This window comes from Coregonus clupeaformis, chromosome 24 (genome assembly GCF_020615455.1).
Source record: "Coregonus clupeaformis isolate EN_2021a chromosome 24, ASM2061545v1, whole genome shotgun sequence".
Lineage (NCBI taxonomy): Eukaryota > Metazoa > Chordata > Actinopteri > Salmoniformes > Salmonidae > Coregonus > Coregonus clupeaformis.
In genome coordinates this window covers 36,384,295-36,402,959 of record NC_059215.1, presented here as the reverse complement: position 1 = coordinate 36,402,959, position 18,665 = coordinate 36,384,295, and the positions used below count along the sequence as shown (strand labels likewise).

At 44.2% G+C, this 18,665-nt stretch overlaps 1 protein-coding gene and 1 non-coding gene across 3 annotated transcripts in view; both read left to right on the top strand.

Moving 5' to 3' along the window:
- The first annotated feature begins 1,065 nt into the window (after positions 1–1,065).
- Positions 1,066–1,141, top strand: trnas-uga. The gene has a single exon. It is a non-coding gene; the product is annotated as a tRNA-Ser (tRNA).
- A 3,164-nt stretch (positions 1,142–4,305) lies between these two features.
- LOC121537245 (probable G-protein coupled receptor 153) overlaps positions 4,306–18,665 on the top strand; it is a 75,282-nt gene continuing 60,922 nt past the window's right edge. For both annotated transcript variants that reach the window (XM_045207169.1, XM_045207170.1), the window contains exon 1: positions 4,306–4,728. The gene's annotated coding sequence lies outside the window, so the exon portion shown is untranslated. The remainder of the gene's footprint in view (positions 4,729–18,665) is intronic.

The following is an 18,665-nucleotide window of genomic DNA, read 5'->3' as shown; positions in this document are numbered from 1 at the left end:
ACCACTCCCCTTCCGGAGGGCCTTCCCTGGACAGCATGTCCGCTGCAGTGTTCAGGATCCCTGGGGTGTGTACAGCTCTTAGTGAGGCCAGATTCTTCTGTAACCGCAGCAGAAGGGTAATTGCCATCTGGTGCAGGCGGATGGAACCCAGACCCCCCTGGTGGTTTATGTACGTTACCACTGTGGCGCTGTCTGTCTGTAGCAGCACATGTTTGTCCCGCAGTTGTGGGAGAAAATTTAGCAGAGCTAGTTTGACTGCTCTCAACTCCAGAATGTTGATGTAGAGTTTGGACCAGCTGGGGCTCCATGTCCCGCTGGCTGCCCTCCCACTCAATACTGCTCCCTAGCCTGTCAAGGAGGTGTCTGTTTGAACCAGTTCCCTCCGATGGACTCTGCCCAGGCGTATCCCGTCTGGAAGGAATTTCAGGCATCTTGCCAGTGCTCGCGTGCATTCCTTGGACACAGTTAGGCGACAATACCTTTGTTCCTTGGGGTGTAAACCCTGAGCATTGAACCACCTCTGCAGGGGTCTCAAGTGTAGGTCTCAAGCTCCCAGGGGCACTCCACAAGAGAAGAGGCCGATGCCAGGGCCACACCCATCAGGATGACTGAGGGGCCCGTCCTTTTTTTCGGAGCAGAGAGACGGTGCTTGTTATGCCACCACCTGTGCTGGTGGTGGTGCCAATGCTGACCCAGAGCCTGTTGACATGGCTAATCAGGGCATGGCTGGTCTGGGGGAGGGCCCAAGTGGCCTTTCAAGGCAGGGGAAAGCTGAGGTCTAGACTGCAATGGTCTCTGGGTAGGGTAAAGTGGGGGAAAGACTGCAGGGCCTCTCGGTCCTTCCGCAGCTTCGCTGTTTGGTCCAAAATGGCGTACACACCAGGACCAAAAAGTTGACCTGGGGAGATGGGGATCTCCATAATGGATTTCTTTACGGAGGCCAACATCTTTGTCTGTGAGAGCCAAAGCTGTCTGCGTGACAAGATGACCATAGACAGGGCTTTACCATTAACACATGACATCTCAGCGTTTAAGAGGGAGAGGAGTGTGGGCACCGGAGTCATAGGCCTCCTGTAGCTCAGTTGGTAGAGCATGGCGCTTGAAACGCCAGGGTTGTGGGTTCGTTTCCCACGGGGGGCCAGTATGAAAAATTTATGCACTCACTAACTGTAAGTCGCTCTGGATAAGAGCGTCTGCTAAATGACGTAAATGTAATTTCAGCCATCAGCTCAGGGTCACCGTCAGTGGACAGGCGAACTATAAGACCGTGCAGGTATGCCTGCAGCAGAGTGGTTGCATTCATGAGGCGAGCCACCATGGCCAAGGTCAGGAAGGTGTCCTTTAAGTGGTCATCAGCAACCCGATGAGGTCGCAGAGGCCTGCGGGAGACCTACCAATGATCTCCTTGTCTGGGAGGACCATTGCACTGGCTTGAGACATGGAACCTTCACCTTAGCCCAAGATTGACGCAGTTAATTGGAGAACTTGGGGGACTGAGGAATGTAAACTCTGCTTGGGCTGCTGTTAGGGTCTGGATTAATATCCAGAGCTTTCAGAACCCTAGAGAGGAGCTCCAGCATATCAGATGATGAACAGGGCACTTCACTCTCAGCCCTTTCTGAGCCATGGTTCGCTTACCCAGAACCAACCTCAAGAGGTCTCTTCATCTAGGTCATTACCAGCAAGGATGGAGATAGCATCAGGATCCTGTCTTAAGTCTTCAACGGAGCCTGTCGGGCTGAGAGAGTGGAGCTGCGAAGACAGAGACGCTGCCTGGGCCTCCAACTCATCCAGAGTAGGTCCCCTGTCCTTCTTGGACTGCTTGGTGGGAAGGCCCACCGCTGAGGAGGGTTGTTTACGCTTGAGGCCGCTCCCGGAGCCTCTAGCATTTGTCTCCTTCATCATAGCTAATCATGCATCACATAGGCGTTGGCCAAGAGTAGCACAAAACATGCAGCTGAAGGGGGACTCGGCAGCCTGAATGGCACGCTTTAAGCCTAGGCACATCATACAGATGGAATGGGCATCAGCCGAAGCCAAGCCAGCATTGCATTTATCGCAGAAGTATGGCATGGATAATCTTCTCCCTGTCTAGAAAAAAAGCAAAAATACAGATATGTCTTATACACCAGATAATAGTCTTTATAACACTCATTTAATACTATACCAGGAGTAAGTATAAAGTAGTTCTGTTCTCAGGGCAATATGTGAATTAAGTGATAATATATTAGATGGATATCAGACTATATTAGAGAAATTCCACTCACAATCCCCAAAATGTATGGATGTGAGGAGCCAAACTCAACTGACACAGTAACAGACTGTGTGAGGAGATGTCATGAGAACAGACTGGCCAACTCTCGCGAGATTACTGAGGCTCACATGCTCTGAATGCAACAGCTGCAGCTCGAGCCAGCAAGACAGTATGCTAGCTAGGATGCGAAGTCTGGAAATTAAGGTGCGACTCGGCAATCACCTGTCCTACTTCTGGAGAGCAACAGTGTTTAGCTAGAGCTAGATAACACACAGAGTCTCCCCTAGCCTGGGTAGGCGCGGTACCCAGCCTCAATCTCCAGAGAGAAAAGACTAGCATCCAGCTAAAGCTAACAAGCAACAGGTAACGCAATTAGCCGGGAGGCTAACAGGCGAACAGACAAGACAACTAAGCCTGGCGCCGCGAACAGGTTGGCCCAACCCGTTCACCCTACTTCGTAGCACGGCATCGACCTGTAAGAAAATCTTAATTGACGACAAAACACTGCAGAGCACTCCTGGGAGGAGCAAGCTCTGCCCAGAATTGAGTATACTCTACACACTCAACGAAAACTAATCTACGGAGTCTTCATCCACTTCTCACTCACACATAGCCGAGGGAAGAAAAGAGGAAGTGATGCTACGCGCCCAGGTATTTATAGGGGGTAGGGGGCATGCGCATCACACCCCGTAGCACGGAATTACTCTGATATTTATATCTCGACTCATCCTTCCACCAGGCGGAAGGATATCCCATTGAGTGACTAGCATAGTCCCTCAAGCTAAATACAACGTCTCTTTAGTATCTATTTGCGCGACGATATACTATGATATACTATATTCATAATTCATGAATGCGAAGTCTTGTCCAGTATAGCTTCAATTTGACGAAAATACATTTCACTGCCGGCACAACCCCAGATGCATAAAATGTAGCATCCGGGTCAACTTGTGCTCTCCAGCATTACAATGTACACTGAACAAAAATATAAACGCAACATGTAAAGTGTTGGTCCCATGTTTCATGAGCTGAAATAAAAGATCCCAGACATTTTCCATACACATAAAAAGCTTATTTCTCTCAAATGTTGTGCACAAATTTGTTTACATCCCTGTTAGTAAGCATTTCTCCTTTGCCATCTGACAGGTGTGGCATATCAAGAAGCTGATTAAACAGCATGATCATTACACAAGTGCACTTGTGCTTGGGACAATAACAGGCCACTTTAAAATGTGCAGTTATGCCACAGATATCTAAAATTTTGAGGGAGCGTGCAATTGCCGTGCTGACTGCAGGAATGTCCATCCGAGCTGTTGACAGAGAATTTTATGTTCATTTCTCTACCATAAGCCTCCTCCAACATTGTTTTTGAGAATTTGGCAGTACATCCCAACCGGCCTCACAACCGCAGACAATGTGAATGGCATCGTGTGGGCAAGCGGTTTGCTGATGTCAACGTTGTGAACAGAGTGCCCCATGGTGGCGATGGGGTTATGGTATGGGAATGCTTAAGCTACGGACAACGAACACAATTGCATTTTATCAATGGCAATTTGAACGCACAGAGATACTGTGACGAGATCTTGAGGCCCATTGTCATGCCTTTTTTAAGATATCTGTGGCCAACAGATGCATATCTGTATTCCCCAGTCATGTGAAATCCATAGATTAGGGCCTAATTTATTTATTTCAATTGACTGATTTCCTTATATGAACTGTAACACAGTAAAATTTTGAAAAAGTTGCATGTTGCGTTTATATTTTGGTTCAGTATATTTATAATGTTTTTGCAATGACATCTGGATCAAAATACATCTTAGGAGTCTTTTCTCCTCTGAGTCAAATAATAATATTAAACCAGGGTTAAGAAAAAAAATGGGTAGTTGAAATTACTCATCAATAATATATTGTATAGATGTTCAAAATATAGGCTAAGCACAGAGGAGTCAACGACCAAGAAAATGATCTTGTCCCAATAAATTATTTCTTATTATTGCGGTTTACTCCCACTGCCACAGGGAACTAAGCATGCCACATCCATCCAGCGGCGCAATCAGATATCCTTCAGTTACAGCCTCTCTTCGCAGCGGGTAGGCCTACATCCTATGTGATGTGTAGAATTGTGGCCTTAATTAGCTAGGAAAATTGACGAGCAATATAATTTCTTACGACTAATTTTTGGAGAGATGACACTCCATTAGTTGCGTGCACCACCAGCCGTCAAATATACGTGTTTTTTTTCTCCAAATAGGACAAAGGACGCGCGCGCTACGATAATGGCCACGTACAGCTGTGCTGATACTGTTTCAAATCTGCCCGTTCATTTTCGAAGTCACACTGTTAGATTGATGTTAGCGGTCGCCCGTGTCGTTCCTCAATTCGGAATGTAAGGACTGACCACGACTTTTGTGGACTACAGCAAAAGTAATATCACAGAAAGATTGGAATAGTCTGCCTGTGGAATCTTTCATAAGGTAAGAATACATTAGCCTAAGCATCCACGCATAATTCACGAGCCTGGGTGATTAGATTAATTTAACAAACCTATTTAAATGATTTATGAACCAGATAAGTAGCTACTAATGCTGTTTATTAAACAAAACATAATTGCGTATTAATTGATAATTCAATGCTAAAGGTAAACTGTATTTCTCTTCACTTACATGTTGATGTCATGGCGAAACCAACCCTACAGCAAAAAAAAGTCAGAGATTAGAAAATCAGAGACTAGAATTTATATGCAAACCTCTTGAATTAAATATAGCCTAAACTGTGGCTACATGGGAGATACTGCTTTAATGTATTTTATTAAATGTTGATATGCCTAATTTGATGAACAAGGCAGAATTCGAAACGAATTAACCATTATCAATTGACAAGGCACAAGCGCTTTAATCATTGGAGAAGTCATGGTTTACTGTAATTGCCTGCAGTCAGACTGAAGAAGCTCTATCTATGTATGATTTCATTGCAAGAACTCGGTTCAACTGTTTAAAATGAAGGGCTTGAGAACTTCTGAGTTTGTGAGAAGAAGACAGTTGAATGGTTTTATGAATGACATTTTTTATTGGATATGGAATTGGATATCAGAAAATACAATGCTTTGGCAGTATAGAATACAGTAAATTACAATACAGAAATGACCAGAAAATGGATGCGTCTGTGGTTAGGTCTACAGCCTAACTCCCCAAAGCTTTTTATACAACGTGCACATAGCAGGTAGCCTAGCGGTTAAGAGCGATGGGCCAGTAACCCGCAAGGTTGCTGGTTCAAATCCCCAAGGTGGACAAATCTGCCTTTCTGCCCTTGAGCAAGGCAGTTAACACTGAACAACTGCTCCCTGGGCATTTGATTAAGGCAGCCCCCCCCCCCCCCCAATAATTTATATTAGACACATATTCATCCTCAGGCAGAGACTGTAGTACTTTGTCTCAACATTTTTGTTTCCTATTGAATTGCATAAAACATTTTTGTTGTGTTTTTGTTAAGTTATACCAAGCTTTCATGTCTAATGGCAGGTAATGATTTTACATGACTTGGCTCTGCCATTGCTTGTTGCGTTGCATTGTGGCCAGTTGTTTGCACCAACCTAATCATTTAAGTTTTGTCTAACAGGGCCAGAAGGAAAGGGACTGAGGAACTGCTTACTGCCACCACTTTTGTCTGTAGATAACTATATATTACACAACTGAAATTATATTGGAAATCGGTTGTCGGTGTGACTGAAGACCACATTAGCCTACTGAGCTAAACCTTAGACATTATCTCTGAGAGAGCCAACACACAATTCTTTAGGTCTCTGGCAAGGTGTCAGAAGAAGCCCGTCTGGTGAACTGGCTCCACTACATTCACTCTTACTTTATCACCTCCAATCTTGGCACCAGTGTTACTGCCCATGTATTGTCCGGACTGCAATAACCTGCTAAGCAAAAGTCTAGACGTTGGGTCTTTCAGCCCAAACACAAACTTACAAGTCTTCAGGTCTCCGACAAGGTTACTCATCACATGAAAGGTGAATTAACTAACTCATATTGTTGTGTCAATTCCTGACTACAAGCTACAAGCCTAAATCCACCCAGGGTGCTCAAAGCACTCCCAACCTGCAGGGGCAACCATGCAACCGGAGCTGTTGAAACCAACCACCAGGAAGTGCTCTGGGGACCATATTAACGTGCGCACCCACAAGCAGTGCATGTGCATGGCATCGAAATGTTTGGTAAAAGCTTACTTGGCTCTCACTCATTCCTGAGAAGAGATACCAATGACCACAGCTCCTGATCATCCAAAGACGCAACTGGTAGGACAGAATGTGTTGTGAATTCATGCTTCTATATGCCCTTTTGTTTGGTTGTAACATACAATACAATTATTAATTAAATTAAATAGTAAGACTTCATTATGTGAACGTAGAACTTGACAGTAACGTTACTATAATCATGTGTATTGTTAAATGTTTAATTAGGATATTGATATTTAATTATTAACTTGCAATGATCCTAGGTTAATCTAAATGATGAAATGATTGTTTGGTTAGGTTGAGGATTCAGTAACATTAGTTTATGCTTATTTTTGAGAAAGTGGAATTGAGAGTTATTTGTAACTAATCCATGGGTTTTGTTTGTGTGTTTTGAAGGTTATCAACCTATTCTGTTCCACCTTTATGACAATAAAAAATCATAAAGTGAACAGTTTTGAGTTGTCCTTTGCGTTCATCAAGGATAAAGCCGTTTTCAAGTTTGGGCAGAGCTGTGGTCAGCCAGAAATCACGCAGAACTTGACAGTTGATAACCAGCGCGGCAGTGAGGACGAGGATCAAAGGCCTGAAGTCAAGCTGTCGACGCAAAGGAAGAATTGCCTGTGAAACTCTACACCATGGCCAAGGAAACTTTTGGGAAAACAGTCAAGCAACTGAAGCAAGAGCGGACCTTAGCCAAATCTGCTTTCACCAGACAAGCGAACTACCTGAGTAAAGCTGCAGCTGGTATGATTAAGCATGAACTACAAGAGGAGTTCAGCAAGCTCAGTTCCCTGGCTAGAAGTGTCGGTGATTCAAATGATGACTACGCGGCTGGCCTACTGGCTGAAGCGGGAACTAAGGGAGATGAAGAGGTCAAGCTCGACAAGGACCAGCATGCTGATCTTGAAAGGACGATTGAAGAGTGCGACATGAAATTGGAGGAAATCCGAGAGGCAGTCCAATTCAACCTCTGGCCAAGATACGGTAAAGAGGAGGTAGACTTTGCAATCCAAGAAGCGGAGAAAGCCTGTGACAGAGCCAAAGAGACCCCCGTCACTGCTATTAACAGGGACGGCTATGAACTACAGCTGGGAAGAGCGAGGAAGCTAATCTATGATGCAAGTGAAAGCCTGAAAGACTGGGAAAAATGGGTCCCACACGATGAGACTGCAGATCTGAAAGGCAGAGTAAAAGATCTGAGAATATTCGGCAGTAACCTCGAGGCCAAAAGAACAGAATTCCTCATCGCACAGAGAATTGCAGAAGAGGACAGAAGACCTACAGAGCTTCAACCAAGAGCAGTCCCACAACCAGTGGTGAGAATAAAATCAACCAGTCTACCTAAATTCACTGGGCTTAGGAGGAATTTCCACAGATGGAGGAAAGACTGGGAGAGCCTGCAAAAGCAGGGAGAGCCGACTGGTTCAGTGGAGGTGAAGAAGTTTCAACTTCTTGACAGTGTGGACGAGAGAATATGTAGAGACCTGCGCCTGTCATCATATAACAGTGCTGAAGACATGTTTAGAGTACTCCAAAACCGGTATGGAAACAAGCCAACAATTGCTTTGGAGATAATTGAGGACCTGGAGAGGATCCCTCCTTTAAAGTCACACCAACCAAGGAAGGTTATTGACCTGATTCAAGCTGTGGAAAAGGCCCTGAATGACCTCACGGAGCTCGAAAGCAGTGGAGCCATAAAGAATCCCCTTGTCATCAGATCCATAGAGAGCAAGCTGCCGGATAACATGAAGAGGGACTGGCTGACATTCATGGTCAACCCAAGAAATGGAGTCACACCTGACAATCACTTGACAGCCTTCTAAGATTTTTAAAGACACAAGAGGACATACTGGAGAAACTAGACCAGTTGGGTGTAAGTGAAAACCCTGAAAAGAAAGCTACGTACCCGGAGAAGCGGTATGCTTCCACAAGGTCCACGAGAAAGGGAGGATGCGTTGTGTGTGGAGATGAAAAGCACCGTGAGAAGATTTTCTTTTGTAAGCAGTTCAAAGAACTAAAGCCTAGTGAGAAGCTGAATGCTGTCGAAAGACTGGGAGCATGCAGAAGATGCCTCAGATGTCATGGAGAGGATGAGGAATGTACGGACACTTACCTTTGCAGAAACAGAGACTGCAAAAGAGGAAGCTCCTCGGATCACCATTTCTTTCTCTGCCTTAAAGGAGGGGCTAAGAGGAAAGAATACGTGAAGGTGGAAAAACCCAGCACCAGGAGGCAAACATTCACAGAGGAGCAAGAGAGATTAATACGTGAGCTCACCCCGAACATGGCAGAAAAATTCAGGAATGCTTTCACCAACATGGCAAAATCACACTGCACTGGAGGAAGCCTTCCTGGGGTAATGGACTCAAGCACACGTGAATTACCAGTTATTCTTATGCTTCTCGAAGTAACTACTAACGCAGGGCAGAAAATTGGAACTCTCATTGACTTAGCATCAGACACCAACTACATCACTCACACAGCCGCCAGGAGACTGAAGCTTCGAAGTGAAAGGATCACACTAGTCGTCCATGGAGTTGGAGGCATGGCCATGAAGGTGAAGACCAAAAGATACTTACTCAAGGTGAGAGTCAAGACACCAAGAGGCACGGAGAAAGCTCATGAGCTGATCTGTTATGGGTTGGATGAGATTGCAAAAGTTCACAGAGCAATCAAAGCACAACACCTCAAGAAGTTCTTCCCGATACCAACCTGGAAGACCTTCACAGACCAGAACATGTTGAGCTTCTCATAAGCCACCGGGAAGGAAGACTTGCTCCACAGAGAGTAAAGGTAGTAGGAGATCTTGTCCTGTGGGAGAGCCCTTTAGGAAAGACCGTTGGAGGAGCACATCCAGACCTCTGTGAAGTAGTGGACATGGCCCTGCACAATTCTGAAACTCATTTTGCACGATCTATGAGAATCACAGCAGTAAAGTATCAAGAAATTGCTGAGATGCAAGAATCTAGAGCTGAAACTAAAACCACTGTTATTGGCAAAGAGTTCTTGGACTGGTGGAAGTGGGACAGCATTGGTGCGGCCTGTGAACCCATGTGTGGAGGATGTCGTTGCGGTAACTGTCAACCAGGAGGCAAAGACATGACTCTTAGTGAAGAAAGAGAGCTTGAGATAATCAGGCAAGGTCTCAGTTACGTGGAGTCAGATGTGCATAGTCAGGAGCCTCACTGGGACACAAAATACCCTTGGATTGAAGATCCAAGTTCCCTGCCCAACAACAGAAGCGCAGTGGAAGCCACGTTTCTGAGGACGGAGAAACAACTCAAGAGAGAACCAGATTGGCGTGCAGCATACACAACTCAAGTTCATGAGATGGTGGAAAGGAAGGCAGCAAAGAAACTCACTAGAAAGACCATTGCCGACTGGAAAGGTCCAGTATGGTACGTCAGTCACTTGATAGCACCAAACCCACACTCTATAACTACACCTGTCCGACTGGTATGGAACAGCAGCCAGAGGTTTAGAGGAAGCAGCATGAATGACCTTCTTCTGAAAGGGCCTGATGTACTTAATCCTATTCGAGCGGTACTGCTAAGGTTCAGGAGAGGAATCCATGCTGCTCTCGGCGACATCAAAAAGATGTACAATTCTGTGTGGCTCGAAGACCTGGAGATGCACCTCCATAGATTCCTCTGGAGAGACGGTGATGATGGGGACATTGAGGAATATGCCATCACCAGGGTCAACATGGGCGATCGACCAGCAGGGTGTATCGCACAACTAGCCATGAGAGAAACAGCGAAGTTGCCCATGTTCACACATCTGAAAGAGGAACGGAGGGTCCTTGAAGAGGATTCCTACGTAGATGACATCCTGACATCCCATAATGACCTGGAAAAGCTAGACGGAACCACCAAAAAAAGTCGAAGAAATCCTAAAGGCAGGTGGATTCTTCCTCAAGCCGTGGGTCCGATCAGGCCAAAGTGGGAGGCAAACATCTACATCAGAACATCCAACATCATCAGATGAAGTCTTCATCCTCCCCAACCAAGTGAGAGAAGGAGACAACAGAGCCCTTGGAGTTGGTTATTTAGTCGAATCAGACAAACTGTACCTCATGACCTCGATAAACTTCTCAAAGAGACAAAAGAAGATGAGGATCAGTCAAGATCTCGTTGGAGAGGAAGTGAGAATGAAAACTCCAAACCCACTGACCAGAAGGCAACTGCTTAGCCAAGTAGCTAGTTTGTATGACCCAATAGGCCTTGCAACACCTGCCAAACAGAAAGGAGCCATTTTAGTCAGAAAAGCATTCCAAGAAACTGGAGGCAAAGCTCTAACAAGAGACACATGGGACACACCTCTGTCTGAGAAACTTAGAGGAGAAGCAATCCGCCTGTTTGAGGAATACAGACACCTCAACCAAATTACCTTCCATAGAAGCCTGACTCCAGTCAAAAGGATTGGAGAACCCTGGGGAATAACATTCTCAGATGGGAGCGACCAGAGTTATGGAGCAGTGGCATACTTCAGGTGGGAGACCGAGCAAGGCATCCTGGTCCGACTTGTTGAGTCCAAAGCCAAGCTTACACCACTTGACCAAAAGGGAGAACCAGTGAAGGCTGAAGTCTGTGGTGCTGTGTTCGCTGCAAGACTCAGGAAATACATTGAAAAGCACAGTCGGATGCAAGTAGGACGTTGGATCCATCTGTTAGATAGTCAAACTGTGCTGGGTGCAATCCAAAGGGACAGTTATGGGTACCAGACCTTTTTTGCAAACAGAGTGGGAGAGATCCAGAAGTCCACATCATTTGAGGACTGGAGATGGATTCCAGGTGAGCAAAACATTGCTGACCTCATGACAAGAGGAGCAACCCCAGAGGACCTCAAAGAGAACTCTGTGTGGCAGAACGGCCCAGAGTTTCTGAAACGACCTGTAGAGGATTGGCTGACAAAGTCAGCCAAAGAAGTCGCTGCAGATGCCAAAGAAGGCATAAACAAGCTCCAAAGGAAATGTTTTACAGCAGCACTGACCCGAGCGCAGGTGGGGAAAAAAATCCAACATGCTCCACGTATACCAATATCTCCAACCTCTGACAAAGGTAAAGACCTGCAAAGCAGCCCTAATGGAAGAGGGCACCAAATCCAAGTCCAAAGACCACCTTCTGGTTATTCAGTGGGGAATATCCTTAACATCAGCAAGTTCAGCAGTTTAACCAGGTTGACAAGAGTCATTGCCTGGGTGTGGAGAGCTGCCACAAGGTGGAAAGAAATGCTAGCCAAGACCACCACCACAAGCAAGCCAAAGAAAAAGGAAATTCCTTCAGCTCTTGAGATCAAGTCCAGAATCAAGAAAGCTACACTTACCATCATGGAGTGTGAAGATGCACTCAGGGATCTCTTCCTTGCAGCCCAAAAGGATGTAACCTGGCCAGACACCACACTCAGCAGGCTTGCTGTGGTCAAAGAGGAAAACACTGGACTCTTACTCTGTGGAGGAAGATTCCAAATCTTTAATGAAGAAAAAACTGCAGTACAGGCTTGCCAGAGTTATTGACGTTAACACTGACAAGAAGGGAATTGTGAGGGATGTATATCTCCGATCCTTCCCCAGCTACCCAGTCACAACTGTGAAGCCCACTAAAAAGATGGAAAAACATTCAATCAAGATACCAGCAACAGTTCTTCACAGGGATGTCAGACGGATAGTTGTCTTGCTTCCAGTTGAAGAGCAGCAGCAACAGGATCAAAAATAGAGTAACTGAATCCAACACATCACAGTTCTGTGTGACCTCCCTTGGGTTGAAGAACCAGGAGGTCAAGTGGGAGGTGTTGTGTCAATTCCTGACTACAAGCTACAAGCCTAAATCCACCCAGGGTGCTCAAAGCACTCCCAACCTGCAGGGGCAACCATGCAACCGGAGCTGTTGAAACCAACCACCAGGAAGTGCTCTGGGGACCATATTAACGTGCGCACCCACAAGCAGTGCATGTGCATGGCATCGAAATGTTTGGTAAAAGCTTACTTGGCTCTCACTCATTCCTGAGAAGAGATACCAATGACCACAGCTCCTGATCATCCAAAGACGCAACTGGTAGGACAGAATGTGTTGTGAATTCATGCTTCTATATGCCCTTTTGTTTGGTTGTAACATACAATTATTAATTAAATTAAATAGTAAGACTTCATTATGTGAACGTAGAACTTGACAGTAACGTTACTATAATCATGTGTATTGTTAAATGTTTAATTAGGATATTGATATTTAATTATTAACTTGCAATGATCCTAGGTTAATCTAAATGATGAAATGATTGTTTGGTTAGGTTGAGGATTCAGTAACATTAGTTTATGCTTATTTTTGAGAAAGTGGAATTGAGAGTTATTTGTAACTAATCCATGGGTTTTGTTTGTGTGTTTTGAAGGTTATCAACCTATTCTGTTCCACCTTTATGACAATAAAAAATCATAAAGTGAACAGTTTTGAGTTGTCCTTTGCGTTCATCAAGGATAAAGCCGTTTTCAAGTTTGGGCAGAGCTGTGGTCAGCCAGAAATCACGCAGAACTTGACACATATACCACATCTATCTATACATCATCGATAGGCCTACATCTGAGCACAAGTACAAACCCTTACTTACACACACGTGAACATGAGCACACATTTACCACACACCTTTGAAATCAAAGACCAATATACTGAACACAAATACTATTTACAAATACACATTCAGGTACACACTTGAATACAATTATACATGCAATCTTACACCAAATTACATGTAGCCTATGCATTTGCACCTGCCTTGAGAGTATTCCATATCATACACACCTGAACAGAAATTAGACAGTTCCAAGTCATTCAGTAGTCTCATATTACTATATATTATCAAATCAAATTGTATTTGTCACATGCTCCAAATACAGTGAAATGATTACTTACAAGCACTTAATCAACAATGCAGTTTGAAGAAAAATAAGTGTCAAGTAGAAATTAGATCAGTAAAAATTATTATTTTTAAAAAACAATTAAAGAGCAGCAGTAAAATAACAGTAGTGAGGCTATATACAGGGGGTACCGGTAAAGAGTCAATGTGCGGGGGCACATGTTAGTCGAGGTAATTGAGGTAATATGTAATAATAATATGCCATTTAGCAGACGCTTTTATCCAAAGCGACTTACAGTCACGTGTGCATACAGGTGCGACTCGGGGTACCGCTTGCCGTGCGGTAGCAAAGAGAACAGTCTATGACTAGGGTGGCTGGAGTCTTTGGCAATTTTTAGGGCCTTCCTCTGACACCGCCTAGTATAGATGTTCTGAATGGCAGGAAGCTTGGCCCCAGTGATGTACTGGGCAGTACGCACTACCCTCTGTAGTGCCTTGCGATCGGAGGCTGTGTAGTTGCCATACCAGGTGGTGATGCAACCAGTCAGGATGCTCTTGATGGTGCAGCTGTATAACTTTTTGAGGATCTGGGGACCCATGCCAAATCTTTTCAGTCTCCCGATGGGGAATAGGCTTTGTCGTGCCCTCTTCACGACTGTCTCGGTGTGTTTGGACCATGATAGTTTGTTGGTGATGTGGACTCCAAGGAACTTGAAGCTCTCAACCTGCTCCACTGCAGCCCCGTCGATGAGAATGGGGGCGTACTCGGTCCTCCTTTTCCTGTAGTTCACAATCATCTCCTTTGTCTTGATCACGTTGAGGGAGAGGTTGAAATCCTGGCACCACACGGCCAGGTCTGAGACCTCCTCCCTATAGGCTGTCTCATCGTTGTCGGTGATCAGGCCTACCACTGTTGTGTCGTCGGCAAACTTAATGATGGTGTTGGAGTCGTGCTTGGCCATGCAGTCATGGGTGAACAGGGAGTACAGGAGGGGACTGAGCACGCACCCCTGAGGGGCCCCCGTGTTGAAGATCAGCGTGGCAGATGTGTTGTTACCTACCCTTACCACCTGGGTGTGGCCCGTCAGGAAGACCAGGATCCAGTTGCAGAGGGAGGTCCCAGGGTACTTAGCTTAGTGATGAGCTTTGAGGGCACTATGGTGAGGAACGCTGAGCTGTAGTCAATTAATAGCATTCTCACGAAGGTGTTCCTTTTGTCCAGGTGGGAAAGGGCAGTGTGGAGTGCAATAGAGATTGCATCATCTGTGGATCTTTTGGGGCGGTATGCACATTGGAGTGGGTCTAGGGTTTCTGGGATAATGGTCTTGATGTGAGCCATGACCAGCCTTTCAAAGCACTTCATGGCTACAGACGTGAGTGCTACGGGTCGGTAATCATTTAGGCAGGTTACCTTAGTGTTCTTGGGCACAGGGGCTGTGGTGGTCTGCTTGAAACATGCTGGTATTACAGACTCAGTCAGGGACAGGTTGAAAATGTCAGTGAAGACACTTGCCAATTGGTCAGAGCATGCTCATGGTCCTGGCAATCCGTCTGGCCCTGCAGCCTTGTGAATGTTGACCTGTTTAAAGGTCTTACTCACATCGGCTACGGAGAGCGTGATCACACAGTCGTCCAGAACAGCTAATGCTCTCATGCATGCTTCATTGTTGCTTTCCTCGAAGCGGGCATAGAAGTAATTTAGCTCGTCTGGTAGGCTCGTGTCACTGGGCAGCTTGCGGCTGTGCTTCCCTTTGTAGTCCGTAATAGTTTGCAAGCCCTGCCACATCCGACGAGCGTAGCAGCCAGTGTAGTACGATTCAATCTTAGTCCTGTATTGACGCTTTGCCTGTTTGATGGTTCGTCGGAGGGCATAGCGGGATTTCTTGTAATTGTCCGGGTTATGGTATTAATTAAGGCAGCTTATGTGTCATACACACAAGCTTGTCACCTACCGCCCCTCAGTTTTGAATAATTTAACTAGGGCATTGCCGACTGGGATTATTTTTTAGACATGTTAATTACGGGGTGCAGGTGCACTAGATAGCAAGGTTATTATAGTAAACTAAAACTGAAATTAAAACCCAAACTAATCATGCATTTTTTTAAATAAACTGAAATAAAATAATTAACTTGTTTCAAAAACTAAAACTATACTGAAACTATTATCTTTCGACTCCAAAATGAACTAAAATACAATAAAAATAATTATGAATTATGTTCAGTTGTAGTTTTATTTTCTAAACTTTTTTTCTAAACAAAAATCAAATGGGTTTTCATTTATGTTTTCAAGCTTTTGGGGGATTTTCAAGCTAATCTGGCAGGTAAATGTTGCCAGGAGATGGTGATGTTTCAAATAGGTCTAGCTTGTGCATCACTATCACTAGCTAATCTCAGTTAACCCAGAACCAAAGAATTGCGTAATTGGTCAGCTGCTCGATTAAGTTCTGGGTCTATACATGTTAAGAGAAGTGATCAAGAAATGCTAGAACAAGGAGTGGAACTGGAACGAGAAGCTCCACTTTCTCTTTGCAAGTTAGGGGCCGTATTTCCCCTCCCCTTCCTAAATTCAAAAGATGCTAACACCTGTGAAATCGTGATTTGTCAAAATAACCAGTGACGAAAACCCAAACATCAGAACTACTGCAGCTCGTCATAATTTGGTTGATATCGTTATCAACCTACTGCATACCTATTAAAATATACATTTTAGTGTGCAGGGTGTGCTATCAGCATGCTAACACTCATTAAGACAGACTGGTAGCATTGCTAGCATTCACTGGTTGAAGTTGAAGTAACGTTTGAGTGTAATGGAGTTCACTGGTGACTATGACATGATTATACAGGTAACTGCCAAAATAATGGAGACACTTGAGTAAATGAGGGATATAAAGTGTATTGAAAGCAGGTGCTTCCACACAGGTGTGGTTCCTGAGTTAATTAAGCAATTAACATCCCATCATGCTTAGGGTCATGTATAAAAATGCTGGGCAGGCCATTATTTTGGCTACCATGGCTAAGCCCCCAAAGGATGAAAATGCCCCCATCCACAGGGCACGAGTGGTCACTGAATGGTTTGATGAGCATGAAAACTATGTAAACACTAGTCACTTTAATAATGTTTACATATCTTGCATTACTCATTTCATATGTATGTACGTATTCTATAATATTCTACTGTATCTTAGTCCATGCCGCTTGTCCATATACACTACTGTTCAAAAGTTTGGGGTCACTTAGAAATGTCCTTGTTTTCCATGAAAACATAGGTGAAATGAGTTTGAATAGGAAATATAGCAAAATGCATAGGAAATGTAGTCATTGAAAAGGTTAGAAATAATGATTTTTAATAGAAATAATAATTGTGTCCTTCAAACTTTGCTTTCGTCAAAGAATCCTCCATTTGCAGCAATTACAGCCTTGCAGACCTTTGGCATTCTAGTTGTCAATTTGTTGAGGTAATCTGAAGAGATTTCACCCCATGCTTCCTGAAGCACCTCCCACAAGTTGGATTGGCTTGATGGGCACTTCTTACCATACGGTCAAGCTGCTCCCACAACAGCTCAATAGGGTTGAGATCCGGTGACTGTGCTGGCCACTCCATTATAGACAGAATCGCAGCTGACTGCTTCTTCCCTAAATAGTTATTGCATAGTTTGGAGCGGTCCTTTGGGTCATTGTCCTGTTGTAGGAGGAAATTGGCTCCAATCAAGTGCCATTCATAGGGTATGGCATGGCGTTGCAAAATGGAGTGATAGCCTTTCTTCTTCAAGATCCCTTTTACCCTGTACAAATCTCCCACTTTACCACCACCAAAGCCGCCCAGACCATCACATTGCCTCCACCATGCTTGACAGATGGCATCTCGCACTCCTCCAGCATCTTTTAATTTGGTCTGCGTCTCACAAATGTTCTTCTTTGTGATCCGAACACCTCAAACTTCGATTTGTCTGTCCATAACACTTTTTTTCAATCTTCCTCTGTCCAGTGTCTGTGTTCTTTTGCCCATCTTAATATTTTATTTTTATTGGCCAGTCTGAGATATGGCTTTTTCTTTGAAACTCTGCCTAGAAGGTCAGCATCCCGGAGTCGCCTCTTCACTGTTGACGTTGAGACTGGTGTTTTGCGGGTACTATTTAATGAAGCTGCCAGTTGAGGACCTGTGAGGCATCTGTTTCTCAAACTAGACACTCTAGTGTATTTGTCCTCTTGCTCAGTTGTGCACCGGGGCCTCCCACTCCTCTTTCTATTCTGGTTAGAGCCAGTTTGCGCTGTTCTGTGAAGGGAGTAGTACACAGCATTGTACGAGATCTTCAGTTTCTTGGCAATTTCTTGCATGGAATAGCCTTCATTTCTCAGAACAAGAATAGACTGATGAGTTTCAGAAGAAAGTTATTTGTTTCTGGCCATTTTGATTCTGTAATCGAACCCACAATTGCTGATGCTCCAGATACTCAACTAGTCTCAAGAAGGCCAGTTTTATTGCTTCTTTAATCAGCACAACAGTTTTCAGCTGTGCTAACATAATTGCAAAATGGTTTTCTAATGATCAATTAGCCTTTTAAAATGATAAACTTGGATTAGGAAACACAATATGCCATTGGAACACAGGACTGATGGTTGCTGATAATGGGCCTCTGTACGCCTATGTAGATATTCCAATCTTTATTTTGGCAAAATAATAGGCTTTTCGGTGTCAAGTGTCAATCATAGAGATATAGTCCAGTCAGAAAGTATTCACACCCCTTAACTTTTTCCACATTTTGTTGTGTTACAGCCTGAATTTAAAATGGATTAAATTGAGATTCTTTGTGACTGGCCTACACACAATACCCCCATAACATAAGTGGAATTATGTTTTTTGAAATGTTTACTAATTAATACAAAATGAAAAGCTGAAATGTCTTGAGTCAATAATTATTCAACCCCTTTGTTATGGAAAGCCTAAATAAATTCAGGAGTAAAAATGTGCTTAATAAGTCATATTAAAGTTGCATGGAGTTTAATGGCTGTGATAGGAGAAAACTGAGGATGGATCAACAACATTGCAGTTACTCCACAATACTCCACAAGGATCTGAAGAGAAGAATGGGAGAAACTCCCCAAATACAGGTGTGCCAAGCTTGTAGCGTCATACCCAAGAAGACTTGAGTCCGTAATCGCTGCCAAAGGCGCTTCAACAAAGTACTGAGTAAAGGGTCTGAATACTTATGTAAATGTGATATTTCATTTTTTTATTTTTTTGTACACACATTTCTAAAAACCTGTTTTTGCTTTGTCATTATGGGGTATTGTGTGTAGATTGATGAGGGGGGAAAACAATTTAATCCA